This window comes from Chelon labrosus (genome assembly GCF_963514085.1).
Source record: "Chelon labrosus genome assembly, chromosome: 14".
NCBI lineage: Eukaryota > Metazoa > Chordata > Actinopteri > Mugiliformes > Mugilidae > Chelon > Chelon labrosus.
In genome coordinates, this window is record NC_140347.1 from 22,794,874 (window position 1) to 22,813,371 (window position 18,498).

Genomic DNA, 18,498 nt, shown 5'->3' on the forward strand with positions numbered 1-18,498 from the left:
AATTGTATCACACGTTGTTCAATACCGCCCACGGAACTCACTTTACACGAAATCTGCAACTGCACAATGTTTAAAGTGACGCAAGAGGCAACATTGTACCACGAAGCAATTTCAAAACAACATCCTACACATTGTCATTCTATATTTCTTTTTAAGACCTTCAATTTGCGTCTTGGACTTGCGTTGGCTGCATCAAACCAACCCACATGCATTAAATATCTGATCATATTTGTTCTCCATACATGTCATTCCCACTCAACGCCTACACTTTTTCAGAGCTGCCTACGAGCCTTGTCACTCGCAGGGCTGTCCTGCTACTGTTTACCATCAGCCCTGGAAGAATTTAAATATAAAGGTGACTGAACAAAATCGCCCCGCTCAGCTTACTGAATTCCTTTTCCACTCTCTGGCTTACGATGTTACATTTCCCCTGTCTCTGTACCAAAACACAGGAAATGCGAAAGTGATAAAAAAAAGTAATCAGGGTGTGATCTGGGATCAATGCAGAGGCATGACACTCTGATTTAACACCAAACAGTGAACACACCCCACCTGCCTGTTCCCTCTTAATTTTATGCGTCGTAATGTTTTGCACCAGTTACTCACAGCTACCGCCAAGGGGGGGGGGGGATACAGACAGCTGGTGCTAGATTAGCAAATGTCAGCGCTTTGTTTTAGCCGGGGAGACGAGCGGGACCGAGTCTGGGACAAGACACACTGGGTCAGTCGGCAGTGCAGAGCAGAGCAGAGCACCATGCTGACTCCAAACCTGAGTCATAGCTCTTTGTCTCATAGTCCCCCGGGGGCCCTTATCAGAGTCAAGAAAGAAGAAAGAAAAAAAATCATAGCATAGTTACAACATCAGCACACAGGTGTGCGCTGGCACCGAGATACACTGTCGAAGGAGTAGATCTGCAGTCTTATTTCGAGCAGCAGGTCCGCCGATGAGCCAGGCAGTAGGCTATTACATAACTCTATCCCTTCACCATCATTTGCCAACAGGGGGATGACCTTGAGAGGCAGGCAGAGTGCCAGCCCAGAGAGGCAACAACAAACAGAGACAACGGGTTTATTTTAGAGCAAATCTGATAGATTTCTGTGTAATCCCGCAGCTATTATTGCCTAGAAATGTGTGCAAGTGTGTGTGTGCAGGAGAGGTGGACTGGCCGGTGGGTGAGATGTGCTCATGCCTGCATTTATCTGCAAAATAAATAAATAAATGAAGACAAAAAATTAAAAATAAAATAAAATTGTAGCTTCCCATTGAGGATGGTGTTGGTTAAGGAGAGACACCACACCCCCCCCATCTTCCTTCTGCACACACACACACACTTGCAACATCAGCACCAGTGACACCAGGATCAATCAGGATGACATCGTGCCATGTCATACCAAGGAAGGCAACAATTACATGATATACTGCCCATATTGATCAGGATGGTTGCACAAACCAGCCTTCACTTAAGCTCATTGCCTCGGTCCCTTCACTTATGTTGTGTATCTGAAAGCCTGGTAAGTCTCTGTGTGTGTATATGTGTGTGTGAAGGCAGCATGAGTAAACCCAGGCAAGACTCCAATCCATGTTTATTTAATGCTTTCCAATTTGTGATCAGGATTTGATCAAACAGGAGTGGAGGCTCCATTAGTTATTTAGTGTCGTTTTTTTTTTTTGTAATTTGTGTGTCAATTGTTTGGACTTAAATGAGTCTTATGAAACCAGTAAGCATGACGCACCGGTTGCATCGCGCTGAAATAAACGGGAAATAAATCAAATGTGCATTAAAACACGCATGTGTGCTGCCACGCACCAGTCACGATAATACACAAAGAATCCATCCTACCTCGAGAGAGTGTGTAGTCAACGAGGGAAGTCCGGTCTGGTGTCTGGAGTCGGAAGGGGGGGAAAAAAACGAGCGCTTCAAACGTCTGAAATGATCTCCTGTCGAGCCTCTAACAGTTTAAGAGAGTGCTAGAATCTATTTTTTTTTTTATTTTACTTTATTTTATTTGAGGGAGTAAAGTCAGCTTCAACAGAAAGTAAGCGGTGCAGGTCCGTAGGATGATGCTGCTGAACACAAACTGCAGCTGATGTACTGAGAGGAGGAGGCAGCTACAGAGAGAGAGGGAGGGAGAGAGAGAGAGAGAGAGAGAGAGAGAGAGAGAGAGAGAGCAGTGCGTCTCTCTCTCTCTCTCTGTGGCTGCACCGTATGACTATCACAGCAAAGAAAACAAACGCTGCAAGAAGCGATAATAATGACACTTTATATCCCACATAATCCCCCTAACCAACGTTCACACTGCTGTGCCTTAAGTAGCCAGTCTGGTCAAGAACAGACTAAACTCATGTGTAGCTAGCATTGACTGTATATACTAGGTAGCTAGCCGTCAAGCTAACGTTAGCGGCTTAAAGCAAAACATATGTCTGCGCAGCCGCAGTAGTTTCGCGCCACACATCGGAAAGCCAGAAAGTTTAGCTAGCCAGCTAATCCGAGTAAACAAATTTTAATGCTGAACTAAAGCCTTCTGTATACAAAGTAAGTAACTTGGGCATTAAGTTAAAGTTAAAAAGCTGGATACGAAAGTGAACGGCATTACTAGCTTAAAGTGTAAACTAATATCGCAGACAGTGACTGAAAGAGCTAAGTTAGCGTCAAATTAGTGTTTCCTTACCTGTTGAATATGAGTACTCGAGGTGATTATACTCAGCATATTGCAAGTCACATTGATTTGAAGATATTTGTAGTTCAAAGAAGCGCAAACAGGAGGCAGGTCATTTTCGCAGATCTGTAACTCCCTAGGTCGCAGTGTAAATAAGAGCTGATGTTAGCAGTTAGCTACTAAAAGATACAGTGGCTGAAAGAGAAGTCAGGAAAACACATGCAAATAGATGAAAAACAAGCAATATACGTTATACTGTAAAACTCATCGGCAAATACAGAAACATGCTCCAAATACTCTCAACATCAGCAAAGGGAAATATTTTCGGGGGACCCCCAAAAAGTAATTAACAGGGCTGGGATTAGCTTGTTATTCAGTTTTACTTTTGGAGTTGGTGACACTATTTTTTAAAAAAAATCTTTGTATGTTTGTTTTGTTTTTTGGCTTGTGAGTCCAAATAATTTAACAACATACACTATTTATTGGCAGATTTACGGAATTAATAATATTTAAACGTGTATTCTGAACCCTTTCGTCACTTTTTGGGTTCCCCTGGAATTATTTCCGTTGTCTCTTGTGCCACTTGCAGTACATTACTGTATTTTCTGTTGTTGTGGCTGTTGTTATGAGTATTTGCATTGCATTTCTATATCTGTCTGTGTTGTAAGTATTTGCAGTACACATATTGTCAAAACGATGAGGATGTTTTCCTAATGTGCTTGTGATTTGTCTGTTTGCATGTGTTTTCTTTAGCTGCTGTGTATTAAACTCATTCGGCCACCATAGAAAGAGGTATAAGCCTGCCATAACAGCAGGGGTGACATCAAAAAAAGTCTTCACAGCCATCAGGATAAATGTAATATCTCACGCTGCTTGAACCTATGGGTAGCAAGGCACCCTGCTGTCCTTAAATCGGTCCTTATGATTTTTGGTAAATTGACTTATGGGAAGCGGCTTGCAATGCCATGAAGAAAAGCATTGTCAATGACTAAATTCCACTCAGCTGCTTAAATATTAGGGTTCTTGTATTGTGCATGCTGGATCACTGCTACAGAACCTATTGTGCTCACTGTAAACAAAGCTTGCATTGTCTGCCTGGGCAGCAACACAGCATTTCTTGACTGGGATGTTAACAGTAGGGCGGCATGAGAACAATGACAGCGCTTTAGTGCCATCCCCGTGTTCTCTGCACCGAATTATGATGTTTAACAGTCGGCAGTCTCACAAATCCAAGAACTTAATAGTTCTTTGGAAAAAAAAAAAGTTATGTTTTGCTGTTGGATTACTTCTTACTTGTTTGTGTTTTGAGTCATGGGTTTGGTTTGAGGTGAAATACTGCAGCTACACCTCATGTGAATAAAACACATGGGCTGTTATTGAAATATGCACTATAGTATAAACTGGAGTAGACGACCACCCACAGGCTTTTCGGAATCAGTATTTCAGTCTCAGCCCAATGTGAAATAGTTTCTTTCCAAAAAATGCCATTTACCGAAATAAGTTATGCATTAGAAACATTCTTGACATGATTGCTTGTTTTTTTTTTTTTTAGATGAATACCACTTCAGATATTGATTTGAGCAGTGTGACTTTCAGAGGCAATTCTCTCTCTCCATCGGTTTCTATTTTAGGTTTTGTGAACAGAAGAAAATGGATAAAATCACACAAGACGATATCAGTCCACAAGCAAGGAAGGAGCTTACGGCACCACTCTCCCCTAAACGACCATGGACAGATTGTGCAGTGATGAATAAGCACAGTGGAAAAAGCAAGTTTCCGAAGCTTCTGACATTTCAGAAAACCATTAGTTCTCCGTCATCAGCGAGTACCCTGCACAAAAACGATGGTGCAATATGCACAGCAGAACGTGGGTTTGAAGAAAAACCTCAAGAACAACCACAAGACACCACAGTAAATGTCACTTCTGTCGCTGAGGTGACTCCTTCTCACTGTCACAGTGCATGTATGGAATTGCCTACAGTGCATTTTATCACTGCTGAGAGACATCTACCACTTCTGGAGAAAGATGAGCAGCCTCCAGTTACTGAAACTGACAAGATCAGCTTATACCCAGGAGGTGTTACAGGTGGATCCTTAGCAGAGTGTCCTGCTTCAGCCGGCGCTGACACATCCAGTCATCCTGATGGCAAACAGCTGGGGAAATCACTTGAAAACAAGATCCCTGGTGGTTGCTGTCTCTCCGCTGGAAATGAGGATGGGAGACAGGTGCAAAATTATTTCAATCAAATCAAGGCAGCTATCTTTGGTTCAAGAAATGAGGAGGTCAGGTGTCAGTCTGATTGCATTTCTAAAGATGAAAACATGGATTTCTGTTCATGGAGCCAGTATGCTGTGGAGACTAATCAGAGACACAAAAAACTTGAAGTTAGTGAGAACATCCTTTTCAGGAAGGAGGACGGTGATTATGCAGACTCTGAACTGCTCTGCACACACCCTAAAGATCAGCCCTCATGGAACTTGACAGAAGGTGGAAAAAATGAATTAGAATTGCAGATTTGTGTCAATGGAAATCTTTCTGTCTGTGATGGGGAGACAAAAGGCCAAGTTAATGAGAGTGATATCAGCAAAACCTTGTTCCCTTCTGCTGAATGTGCTGAGGGATCAATTCTGTCTAATGATGTGGTTTTAGACAGAAATATTGCAAACGGGAATGTGAGTCTTGAAGTTGATGGCCTCTATGAGGCAAAAGGAGAGCATGCTGCTGGCAAGATAATAACCAAAGCTCGGAGCGAAACGGCTGATCATACTACAGAGACCCCAGTGCCTGCTAGAATCAGTCAAGAGCCTGCTGAAGGAGATAATGATGCAAGCCCCTTCAGTGTAATTGACCCTACAATCTGGAGTGAAACGGACAGAGAAGCTGAAGAGAAACGCTGTAAATCAGGTGTAGAATTATCTGCATCAGTAAAAGTCGGCAAAATGGAAACGCCTTTTCCACTCTTTTCTGACGTAAGACCATCACACAAGGTTTCACCTCCTGACAAGACGGAGCAGTTTAATCACCACAGCAGAACACGGCTGTGCAAAGGTGACAATGTGGAACCACAGGCATGTTCCATCACCGCCAACGGAACGCACAACATGAATGGCCATGGAGGCAACTGTCAATGGCAATCCAGCCACAGCAGCAGTGCCACAAATCCTCTTCCTGCTGGCGATGATGAAAGACAAGAAAGCCATGATACTGTGGGATATCAGCTGAAAGAAGAGAGTCCCTCTGGCTGCCTTCCTGTCGACTTTGACCACCTGAAGACACAGGAGGTTGAATATTCACACACTGATATTGACAGAATGGAGAAGACAGTCGACATAAAAGAAAGAGAAGAAAATAAAATAAAAAGTGATGAACGTGCAAACTTGGAGAAAGCTGTGAGGTCAGATGAAAGCATCCAGCTTCAAAATGAACAACACAAAGACGACAAAACTGAAATATCCACTGATGACTGCATCAGTGACAGGACAGAGGGAGAAATGCATGAAAAGGACAGCAAATTAACACTAACTGAAGGCCAAGTAGAAAAGCAGCCTGGGTGTTTGTCTGATCACCCTTTCGGTGCTGATATTTGCACGATTGATGTGACAATTGAGGGAAAGGCAAGTAAAGAAATATCAAATATTGGAGAAGAAATAAAACATTCTGAGCATCATCAGCATGAAAACTCAGAGATATTCCCAAAATATGAGGATGGTGTACAGCAACAAAATGAAGAGGACATGACTGACGTCTCACCTGCTGAATACACTAGTGAATGCACAGAAGGAAACATATTGACCCACTGTACGAAAGATGATCAAGACCACAAGCTCAGTTGCTTCTCTGATTTCCAACACAGAGCTGAATCATCCATGACTGAAAGTATTCATGACCTTTTGGCCGTCATCGTTTCTCTTACAAGTGATGCAGTTGTGCCATGTCAGCTTGATTTAAGTTATTTACAAAATGCTCACAACCCCTCGGCACCAATCTGCAGTGACAGATTTCCCCCGTTGCCACCTGCCTTCAATCCCTACAACAGTGTGCTGGGGCTGTTTGACAATTTCGAAAAGATCCAACCCTCACCAGATGATGAAGATGATGACGCTGCTGGCCTGAGCAACATCCCTGTCCTCATCAGCTTGCCCGACCAGCTGCTGAAAACACCCCAGCGACAACTTCACCACTGCATGCCAGCGGCAGGGAGTGATATGCACGAGGAGATACCAGAGGAGGAGGAGGAGGAGGAGGAGGAGGAGGAAAGACTTGAGTGTCACTCTGACAGCATGGCAAATGGATTTATAGGTAGTGATTCCGCTTGTAACGAAGTCCCAAACTTTATCTCGGCAACAGATGCCACTGCTCTCAGAAGGCCAGTGCAACAGTCTAACTATGAATCAACCAGTGATCCCTCCGAGCACGTTCAGGATAAATTAAACCCACAGTCTGTGTCGTCTGCTGTTTCCACCGATAGTGACAGTCCTGCCTCTGATGTGAATGACTGCTCTGACACGGTCTCCAAAAAGCTGAACTTGTTTTTTGATATCAGTACAAGTGACATTGCAGGGGACAGCAGGCCATCGTCACCTGAGCACTGTAGTGATATAACTGAACCTTTGGAGGGCAAAGCATCAAAATGCAAGGAACATCTCAGCAGCCCAGATCTGGGACTCCGCATTGACACGACAGCAGGTAGCTGTACTGTACCGCATTATTTATCTTTCCTGAACAGTGTACAATCAATAAATTCAGAATCACAGTGGTCAGACACAATGCATTATAAACAGTAGTTCTGATAGCACAGCACCCTTACAGATTTTAAATGTTATTTTAATAATATTTGTTTACTCTCTGTTGTAACAGCTTCCAAATAGTTGCACAGTATAATTGTCTTAATGCAGATTTCCTAATCTTCAGTGCAGTAGACACAACACTGTTCATAGGCATTGGTCAGCTACAGTTAGATGGTTAAATGAAGGAGAAAAAAATTGATCAGCAAGATCATACATAAAGGACCAAACACCGCTCTTCATTCAGACTCTCACTTCTCTTTACGCCTATTTTTAGATGATGCCGATGAAGACCACAGCCTGCAAATTTGTGAAAGTGTTCCAGTCGTGTCCTATACTGCTGTCAATGGTGGCGATAAACAGGAAGTGCCCCATGACACACACCTGCAACAGGAAGCATCCAAGGACACTGCAAAGGAACACAGAGGTTTACGGTTTACTTCTTAATTCAATATTTTAACCACTGTTTGAAAAATAATGAAATAATAATGAAATATAACAACAAAGTTTAATATATTCATGAACTGAACCATGTATCAGCAGCATTAATACCATTGCTGAGACTAAATTTAGAGAAATATAATTGTTTGAACAACCAATAGATCTCTTCAGAAACAAAAAAGTTGGACAAGCCGTTCATGTTTTCATGAAAATTGTTTAATTAGAGTGAACTGATCTTTCATCCCATTGTTTTCTGTGTGGTGTGGTTAACTCTGTTTTTGCAGAGCGGTCGGTGATAAACTAGAAAAGGTCGGCTCGGTTAATTCAGCGAGGAAATACAATTACTTTTATTGATTTGTCTTTTCAAATTGACACGGCTTTCTCTCCTGAATATCCAGATATTCTTTTCCCTTCCAGCAATAACACCCATCATGAATACAAAAACATTGGTTTGTGGTAAACAGAACAACAAATAAGACAGAACTAGCTGTTCCTGGATATTCCTGACTGTCAGTGTGTTTCTGTCAGGGCCCTGGGAGACGGAGCAGAAAGGAAAAGTCTGGTCTCCATCCTTCCTCGGTCTACCTCTCGTGGAACAAGTCAACCACAGTGAGTTTCATATTGTGATAGCAGACAAAACACCCCTGAGATTGTTATTGATAAAATTGTGGGGTGTTTTTGGTTGTGACTTAGATATTTTTCAAGATTCAAAAGAAGAAATTACACTTAATGTGTTTACATTAGGGAAGTAATTATACATTGTATTTGTCCCCAAATAGTACAGTCAGTGATACGCGAGACTCAAATTGATATTTCAGCAGGCCCTGTGAGACAAGATATCTCTGTCAGAAGAATATTTGTGTTTACACACAGTACATGCGCACAAACACTGACTATGTTTTATTTATAGTATGAAGCTTTTCAATTCCTTAACTGATAAGTAAGAAATGTGGCCAATTAGGTGTTTTTGTTGTAACTTTGTTTTTCTTAGCAGATAAGCAGCTAAGCTTAGACAAACTCAGTATGACACCCGGTCTGCTACATCCAATCTCACCTTTTCTTTCATCCTCCTCGTCCTACTGATTGTCTCCGCATTATGAACCCGAATGTGTCTGCTGGGAGTAAAGTGAGCTAGCCTCTGAATATTTACCAGGAGAGTCAGTTTAATAGCCTGCCTATGTGAACATGTAATGTGTTCACCTTGTCAGCTTGAGGGACAAAATCAGTCTAATAGCATGGCTACTCACTTAGCAGACCGAGAACCCTTGTTAGCTCTGATAAAAAGAAGCTGGAAGCCATGGGAAAGGTGTGTTTATCATGGTTTCTGTGGAACAGTTAATGGAAAACTAATGCCTGATTTCTCTGCTTCTTCAAACCAAACAAGCCTCAGGCAGGTAGCAGGGCAAATGTATACAATATTTTATTTACTTGCTGTATGCAGGAGTGCCAGAGCAGCCCAAGAGACTGGCGCCTCTGAAAACATGCACACGACCAATCAGAATTGGACTTTCAAAGAGAGCCAAGACCAAACACCTACACCGCCCCCACCCCTATAAATGAACATCGGACATGCAGGAGAGGGGATGTGTGTGAGTGCAAACCAAGCTCTCGAAAGCTTTTTTTCCTGTGTTCGTTATGTTCATTTTCTGATTTAAACTGTTGCGATTTCCTTGTGCTTCCACATTGTTGTTTTTTGTGAGTGCTTCTTGTTTCCATACATTTTAGGTGTGCTCTTTATTCACACAATGTGAAAAAATTGCACAACTGGAAAAAAATGTTCCCAATTATATATTTATCTGTTTATTTATATTCATACCATCCATGATAGTGGTTTTAAATATTTATACATTCTCATAGATTTTAGCATACTAAATCCTATTTATATGATTTCTACATTATTACGTTGTATTTATTCAGGTTTGTTACATATAATTGCTCTTGGTGAGTGTTCTGTTATGTGTGGGCGTGTTTAGTCAGGAGCAGAGTGCGGCGTGTTATTTGTGTGTGCTGTTTTGAACATTAAATGGGTTCACGTGTAGGCATCATATCCCTGTGCAGTTCTGTGGCAGGTTAGCTGGAGTTGAAATTTTAATTGGTCTGTTTGCCTGAGAACCAAATAAAATAATTGCATCTCAAATGTGTTTTTCATGTAAACACTATGTGTGACTGTACCTTCAGCAAAAAAACATTGATGCTTATTATAGTAACAAACGGAGGGAGAATTTATGCTCCTTTTTGATGTTGTTCCATCAACTGCTGTGTTATTTTGAGGCCATATAACTGAAAAGCTGGACAATCATGTTAGAATCTTAGTGACTTCCTGCCAGTACAAGAAAAAATTCATGAACTGCTTATAAACTCTGTGATACGACTATTGGATGCATTGAAATGGTTGCTGAAAAACCAATAGTGTTAAATTCAGTATGCATCATTAAAAGCACTTAGATTACAAGAGGGACACTGAAAAGAATTTGGCTGGTGTCTGAGTGTGAGTGCACTGTGTAGTGCGCCGTGGACACCAGTTGGACCCATGTCGGTAGTTTTTCATCTAATTGACCATGTTGAAGATGGGGTGAAGAAGGTCACTGAGATTGACTTTACAGTGAACCAGTGCCCTGAAAGAGAACCAGAAGTGAAAAAAGTAAGTCAAGACTACACACCAAGAAGGCTCTTCTCTTGTTTTTCAATTTTATTTTATCTGAACCTGTTAATAAGCAAATTTTTTCACACCAACATTGGCCAAGAGAAGAGAGGCCATCTCTGTGCGAGAGTTTGTTGCTTCTCTTAGCCTCCTAGCTAGTCCTGGCTCCTTCCCTTTGAATGACGAATGCAGACTACTGCCACTTGCAGGTATTGACATTTTTTCTTCCTCTTGGTCGTGTGATCAAGTGCAACTTCGTGACCCAGACTCAGGTGACGTGAGGCAACGCCACAGCAAGTTAATTAACGCGATCACGTTGTCTGCTCCTATTTTAATGAATAGCCGCCCACTGGTTTTGCAGATTTTTCTTTGTTGTGTCCAACTTATTGCAGTATGTTAGTGTTCCTAATAACAGAATTTAAGGCAGAATTAGAAACAACTTGCCTAGGGTTTCATTTGTGAGCAGCCTACTAAAACTTGCACACAGTATTACTTTGGTTCCTTGCCAAAATAAGCCTAATAAGGTTCACTGCCTCAAACTGAAAGTAGCAAATTAAAGAAGTAGAAAATACACGACACAATCAGGACCTTTCTCTAAAAATTAGCTCTAATTGTTTCTTTTTGGGGTGGCACAGTGGTGTGGTGGTTAGCACTGAAGACATGCTCGTTAGGTTAATTGATTCTAAAGTGGCCGTAAGTGTGCATGTGAATGTGAATGGTTGTCTGTCTCTCTGTGTTAGCCCTGTGATAGACTGGAGACCTGTCCAGGGTGTACCCCGCCTCTCACCCGATGACAGCTGGGATAGGCATTTGTCTCCGTGAGCGAAGGTGCCTCAGCTGGAAAGATAGGCATGTGCAAATCAAAACAAGAAAAAAATCTCACGGTTTTTCTTTCCAAAAATAATTGGATTCAGATGCCACACATTCAATCTGCCTTTTTAATCAGGCACAGTCTGTGAAGGCTGGGGGAGTTGAATTAGATTGGTGGTTGATAATGAATTTGTCAGTGCTAGTTGTGTCTGAGCGGTATTTTCCCACTTTGTTGATTTGTTGCAGGCCTTAATCTCCGCATGCATATGGATTTCTCACCCCTCAGATATGTTCAGCTCAGTTGTTGGTAAATGACACTTTCTGTTCCTACAAACTGGCAACTTTTTAATACATTATTAGCATATCAGTATCGATTATTCTAACAGCTTAATGGTCCATTCATTACTTTTAATGAAAGCTCATTTCCATCTACAGTTTCTGGAATGGTATTTAATTTATTGTTATCTGTAACTGATTACACACAAGGCAGAAATCTTCTGGTTTTAGTAACACTTCATTTGAAGTGCAATGGAGTGTGTTACCTATGCACATCATTGTCACATTTTATAATTAAAGAATGACGCTACATGCATTGTAATGAGCGTGAACAAATTAGCTCCAGGTAGTGTAACAGTTGGGGAACCAGACTAGACTCTCTTCGATGTGACCTAGGACACATTTTTGTTCACACTGCTGAAAGGATAGATATAGATATAGAACAAATATGTTCTGAATGTATATTTTGTTTACTACTGTGGGTAAAAATTAATACAGAAGAATGAATAGACAAATAGAAGATGAAACAAATCGGTAAATAAATGTGTAATATATATGACCTTTTATTTAATGAAATCACATGTCTTAGAAAGATTATGGACATACATTCATTCATTCATTCATTCATCTTCTGTAACTACTGGAGCCTATCCCGGCTGTCATTGGGCGAGAGACGGGGTACACCCTGGACAGGTCTCCAGTCTATCACAGGGCTAACACAGAGAGACAGACTCTCACATTCACATGCACACCTACGGCCAATTCAGAATCACCAATGAACCTAATGAGCATGTCTTTGGATGGTGTGAGGAAGCCAGAATGGACATACATGTATATGTTATTTCTGTTTTTACAGTTTTTATCATGGCTGGGTTTTAAAAAAAATGGTTATCCTGATTCAAAATTATTTGGATTTGAAAGAACCTATATCGATTATGAAAACCTTCTGATAGTTTTTTTTAAATACAGCCATTTCCTGCATCTCCCTGTTAGAAATTTTGCTAAAATGAGATGGGTTTTACACAAGAAAGCGCAGCACAATTAGCCCATGTGTGAGGGAGACCCAAAATATGATTAAAGCTGCAACCTTGAGAACACGGTCAGGCCTCAAAGCTGATTGGATTTAAAAATATGATGACAGAGAGGAGCTGGACAAAAGCAAAGCATTATACAATATGTGAAGCTAGAGGTATTATGGAAATACCACAAATCTCTGGAACCAATGTCATCATTAGTTTTAGTTTTAAAAAACTGAGTCAGATGTGGCACAATTCTAGTAAAGAGTAAGATCGATGAGACTATTAAAGTCTTAAGGTTTCTTGATAAGGGTATGTATGAGTCTCTGAAAATAACATAACTAATGACTGTTCATCATGCCCTCCCTGAACTAGCAATCATCTAGCAAGCTTAAAAAGAGCAGAGGAACTCTGCCAAGCACTGGATTTCTCTACAAGCAGCTAACCTGGCGTAGCCAGACTCAATTCTCACAAGAATGTGAGTCTGGTAGCACACCATTGGGATTTCATTATGGGGTGTGTTTCAGTTGATAGTAGTGCAATAAGAAAAGTGCAAACAGAAAGTCTGAGGAAAAGTTTGCTTTGTCTTTGTTGTCTTCCGGTATCTTCTTTGCAAGCAACAGTACCTCGAGCGGGATTCCCTCTGTCAGCTCATTGGTCACAGAGCAGGAGACGGCCTAGGAATAAGTTTACTGTAAATTTATTGATTGATTGATTTATTCCTTTGACATTTTACACATTGTTTTTGATTCTTATGGTAATACGGGACAAATTGCGTCCCACTTCAGCTCAATACGGGATGCGTACTTTTGTTTCTAAATACGGGACGATTCTGTTTTTCAAGGGACGGCTGGCAACCCTAATTAGGACTAACTAGCTCTTCCCTGTTCTCCATGTCCTCTATCTGGTGATATAGTGTATATAGCCATCAAATTACCTCAGAAGGCCCCTTTACACAGCTTTAAACATTCAAGAGTCAGTTGATAAAATCTGATCATTACACAACACCAGTTGTTAGCTAACTCCAGTCTTTTACTAATTGTCACTTACGGATAAGCTTACATTTTGTGAGCTAGAAAAGTGAGAGGAACCAAATCAAGTGATTCAAAGTTGATCAGTTTTGTGACTGATTAGCAGAATGTTACAGTTTTCCAATTAAATGACTCTTTCTCCTAAAAACATACTAGAATTCAATTTCAGTAGATTCAATTTCCCTTCCCCTTTTTGTGTTAGGTTGCTTGATAAATCATCATTTCTTTTTCTTTTTTTTTTCTTTTGAAGTTCTTACAAAATTACTCCTCCCCCTTCTCACAAAAGCCTCTCTGTATAATTCACTTACCACAAATTACGAGCTCCTAGCACAACCCAGGGATCCAAGATGTAAAACAATGCGAGAAATCAAACCTGGCAGTGATTTACATTCCCGTGCTTTTAATTTCCTCACCCACCACCAAAATTAAAGGGATTAGACATGCTCACATTTGTTTATTTTCATTAGGCAGAATGGAAGACTGGGCATTATCCCAGCATGAGAGTCCAAGTAACGGTATTATACTCGTGGAGAGACCATGAAGATGAAGATGTGGAATGCATCTCCCTCTCCCTTTATGTCCTTTGAATCATTTGAATGGTTCCTCTGTGGAGGAAGAACCACCAAGGCCTATACTTAGAAAGCTTATTACTGGAAAGCTAGAGGATAATTAATGGGCATCAGCCGATATGCCTTCAATATTTCAACAGCTACCAAGAGCAGTTATTACACAGCTTTGAATACCTTCTTCTTCTTCTTGGACACTTGCAGACACTCGCAAGAAAATGTGAGCCATGCAGAGATTACCAAGCACAATATGTCCATCAAATACAAAAATAATGGCTTGTTTTTCTTTTTCAAGGAAAGCGCAACATCTTTGTCTTCCTGTTTCTACTATTATATCGAGTACACACTGGGGCCTTAAGGAGTAGCTTGTATCAAACGGTTGTTTACACGGTTGTGTTTTCAGACCAGTAGCTGATGCATCTTTGAGTTATTATCAGAGAAAAAGCTGTGCTGTCAAACTGTCTGCAGCAGACCACAGCGCGGACTGCAGCTTCTTTCCAAAGCAAACAAGCAGGACGTAATCTAACAGTTTGCTTTTCGCACACATTACAGCATTGTATGTTCACTCACACAAACCAAACCTGGGTGTGTTTGTTGCCCCATTCAGATCAATAGCAATCACGGGGCCACAGTAGCAGGATCCGGTGATCGACTCAGGCTCTAATAATATGCTCACTACTGGAGCTGGATTGTAATGCCATGGAAGTGGCCGCGACTAAACATTTTTGATTTTAGAAGTGTCATTTATTGGTTGGCATATCACTGAGCAGTAGCCACGGTAGAAAGCCGTGGAGCGGGGCGATAATAGTGCTCAGTGAAGGTTTCATACATTTGAAGTTGTTGAATCACACTCTACAATGGCGCGTTTGTGAAAGCTGGAAATATATTCCGCTGCTGTTTCACGGGGCTGTAATCTCTGCTTTGTCACTGAGCAGAATGAAGGGTAGCAGGCAGAGAAAAGGACAATAAGAGGATTTCACAGTCTGGTGTTGTGACACAACGTTGCATTATGGTTTTGCACGCCCCTGAAAAGCTCTAATTAAATTGGCGTTGCCTGGACTGGAGACCTGTCCTGTGAGTGCAGCCAACAGCAGCGTTGGTTGAATAAACAGGATCCTGACTCATGACAGAGCCGGCATCAACCGGAGAGTCACTGGTGGGGGTGGATGGATGAGGTGCCAACAAAGACAGCTGTCCTGAGGTTTTATTAAAGGTTTGCACAGAATAGTCAATAATGGGGCTCTAAGCGTGCTTTTGAGAAAGGCGAACATGCCTTTTCACTTCCCCTGGCCTTTAGTTTGTTTACACGTCACAACACAAGGCTCCTAAAGATTTAGGAGGTTAGTGTAACCCTTGAACTCATTTTGTTCAATAAGTCCTGTGACTGAAATCACTATCAAGCATGTTGCATACAGTATTTAAAACACAGTGCCTTACACTGTGAGACTTTTGAAGTGTGTTGTGGTCACTACTGTAGGAATTTCTGAGAGCATACATTTAAGAATAAATTCAAAAGAAATATATAACTATCAGCTATGGTCAGGTTAGTATTCTGTCTCTTTTGTTAATTTAAAATGTCGGGAAACTGAAGGGGAAACTTCATCTTCAATTTGCTGAAGTGCTGGACATAGAGTAAATGGAAACGCTATTAAAAACCATCAAAGCCATAAAAAAGAATCTATCTATAAAAGAAGAATCTCTTTAAAAAAATATTTATTGGATAAATCTTGCAGTCTTTAATTCACTGCATATTGAAATGTGGAGATGGCTCCTCTTTTTTCTGGTCGTGGTCATTGACTGTGTAGCATCAGTTTCAAAGCATAACCGATGAATGTCTGTTTTTTGTAGCCCTGTAACAAAAACAGGGGGAAAAATGATGCAACAAGGACATCATCAATTTATTTTGTTGGTAAAATGTCTCATAATGAAATCAAAGACCGCCATTTTGATCAAAGATTTCTGGGAGAGCCCAAAATTGCAAATGGGATCTTTAGTGAGGCGTTTGGCCGCCATGAAACACTCTGTCACTCTGTCAGAGATACTTGGATTTAAAGAGAATACAGTCCGTGGTGATGGCGGAGAGTTCTAAGTAACACAAAACCTCAAAATCCCCTGCCTGTGTTCAGCTAAGTCGATACCTTTTGGTTGATCATTTACATCATGAGCTGGATATAAGCTATTATGTTATGCTCGTTGCCGTGGTGATGTTGGTGAGGTTGGTCATATGAGGTGAAAAATACTTTCATTGACAGAAATTATCTGAGGGACATTACGACACGAGCATCATATACCCCTATGATGCATTCATAGATAATCATCAAACCAGTAATCAGTTCAGTACATTTCTTCATCCATTTAGCTGTTGGCTAGTTTTACCAGAATCGAGCCAATCTTACTTCCTTCTAGCTAACGTCGTATATTGTACCTCATTGCATAGATGAAGATTTATGGCTTATTTCTCAGTGTTTGGCTTTGTAGGTTACAACAGTAAACCACCATTAGTGTCCATTACTTCAAGAGCAGTTGTGGGCATCAGTAAAATCTGCTGCAGAGCGATGAGGTAGATGGTTATTTTAGTGAGGCAAAGTCCAGATGACTGTGTGGTGCCTGAATCAAGGCCAGGGCCTATCAGTTAAAGGAACGTAGGTGGGGCCCTTTAGTAATGGCCTGAATTAACAAGTGCCAAAATCTCTCATAATTCCATTATGGTACTTCATTACGTACATGCAGCAGCACCATTTGAATCCACCCACGCTCTGAACACTGGCCTTTTGTGTCCGAGCTGTCTCCAGTGTTCGGCTTTGAAGCTAAATACCATACATTGCTATTCAAATATGCAAATGTAAAGTATTCACGCTGAGATTTCTAGAGGGAATCCATGCCGTTGAGTGGCGCACAGCGTTTGCAAAAATCTGTACAGATTTGATATCATTAAAAAAAAAAAAAAAAACATTTTATACCAGAAAATATTCAAAATGTGTGCCAGAGCACAGTCACTGAGCTGACATGAAAATGAGGGGCTGTCATAAAGTCATCGCACCCATTGACTTATCTCTCTCAGCCTCTCAGCTCACCCTGCAGGCATGATGGGAGAGGGCATTAATCTGCAGAGGACTGGCTGGGGAATTTGTTCCCCCCATTTTCTACTACTGCAGTTTGTGCTTTTAATCTGTTTAAAAACAGCAACTACTTTAATAAGCTGCTGCAATATTAAAAGACAAGAGTCACTCTGTTTTAGAAGTACACTGGCTACTATAGAAAGTTGACAATGTTCCAGATGGGATGAGCTTTGCGTCTTCTGGGAAAAATGCTTGATAAAGCTTGAACGTTCAGCACAGCTGCGAGCGGACTGGACAGAAAACTGATCCTTTTTCTGAGCAGCTTTCTGCAGCTATGAACGTTTCCAAGAGAGTATTATCAAATATTTCATGCTTGCCGTTTAAGTCAGATGACAGTGTGTTGTTGTCGTAGTTCTGTGGCCTGGTCCACCAGCGAGGGGACCCTGCTGAGCAAAAGCTTAGGGGTGCAAGTAAAAAACAGAAGACATGTCATTTTCTTCTTAACTTTTAACCAGGTTTAGGATTTGTCTCATCATACAATGTGAAGCATAATCTTGTGGATGCTGTTTTGAAATGGCGTGGTACTGTCCTCATACATAAGCCAGGCACAGACATGCTTGTGACCCCACCAGCACTTAGTATGCTGTGCCCCCTGTCATGTAGGAAATTAGAGTATTTGGTCTAAATTCTAAATATAATGAACTTTTTGTGAACATTAAGCTGTTAAGCGTGATTATCACATATCCAACAGTTTCATGCTGAGATCTATTAAATGGTAGACATGTGGACATAAATCCTCCTCTTCCACAGGATGCTAGGTGGCTAACTAACATACGTTCAGAGATAATTACTTGAAGCGTTGTGGATAGTCACACATAATTTGTACTATGTTCCCTGTGCTCAGCGGAGCATTGTGCATGGCTTTGGTGGGGTGGTGTCAACTGCAATGTCGAGTCTGATTTGATCCCTCTCATTTAGTAACAACATCAGGTCAAAATTCAAGTAGTCGTATTTGTTAAATGCAAATTACCCTGTTAACATGCTAAATTAAGACTGAATACTGTGTAGATTCCACCTGCTAGCATCAGTGTGCCATAGTGGCCTTAATGTAACAAAAGGTTCAGTTTAACTTCCATGTTGTAAATACAACTTGAAAACTACTTCCTTTTCCCCATTTTAGACTTATTAATATGGACATGCCTGAATAAAAAAGAA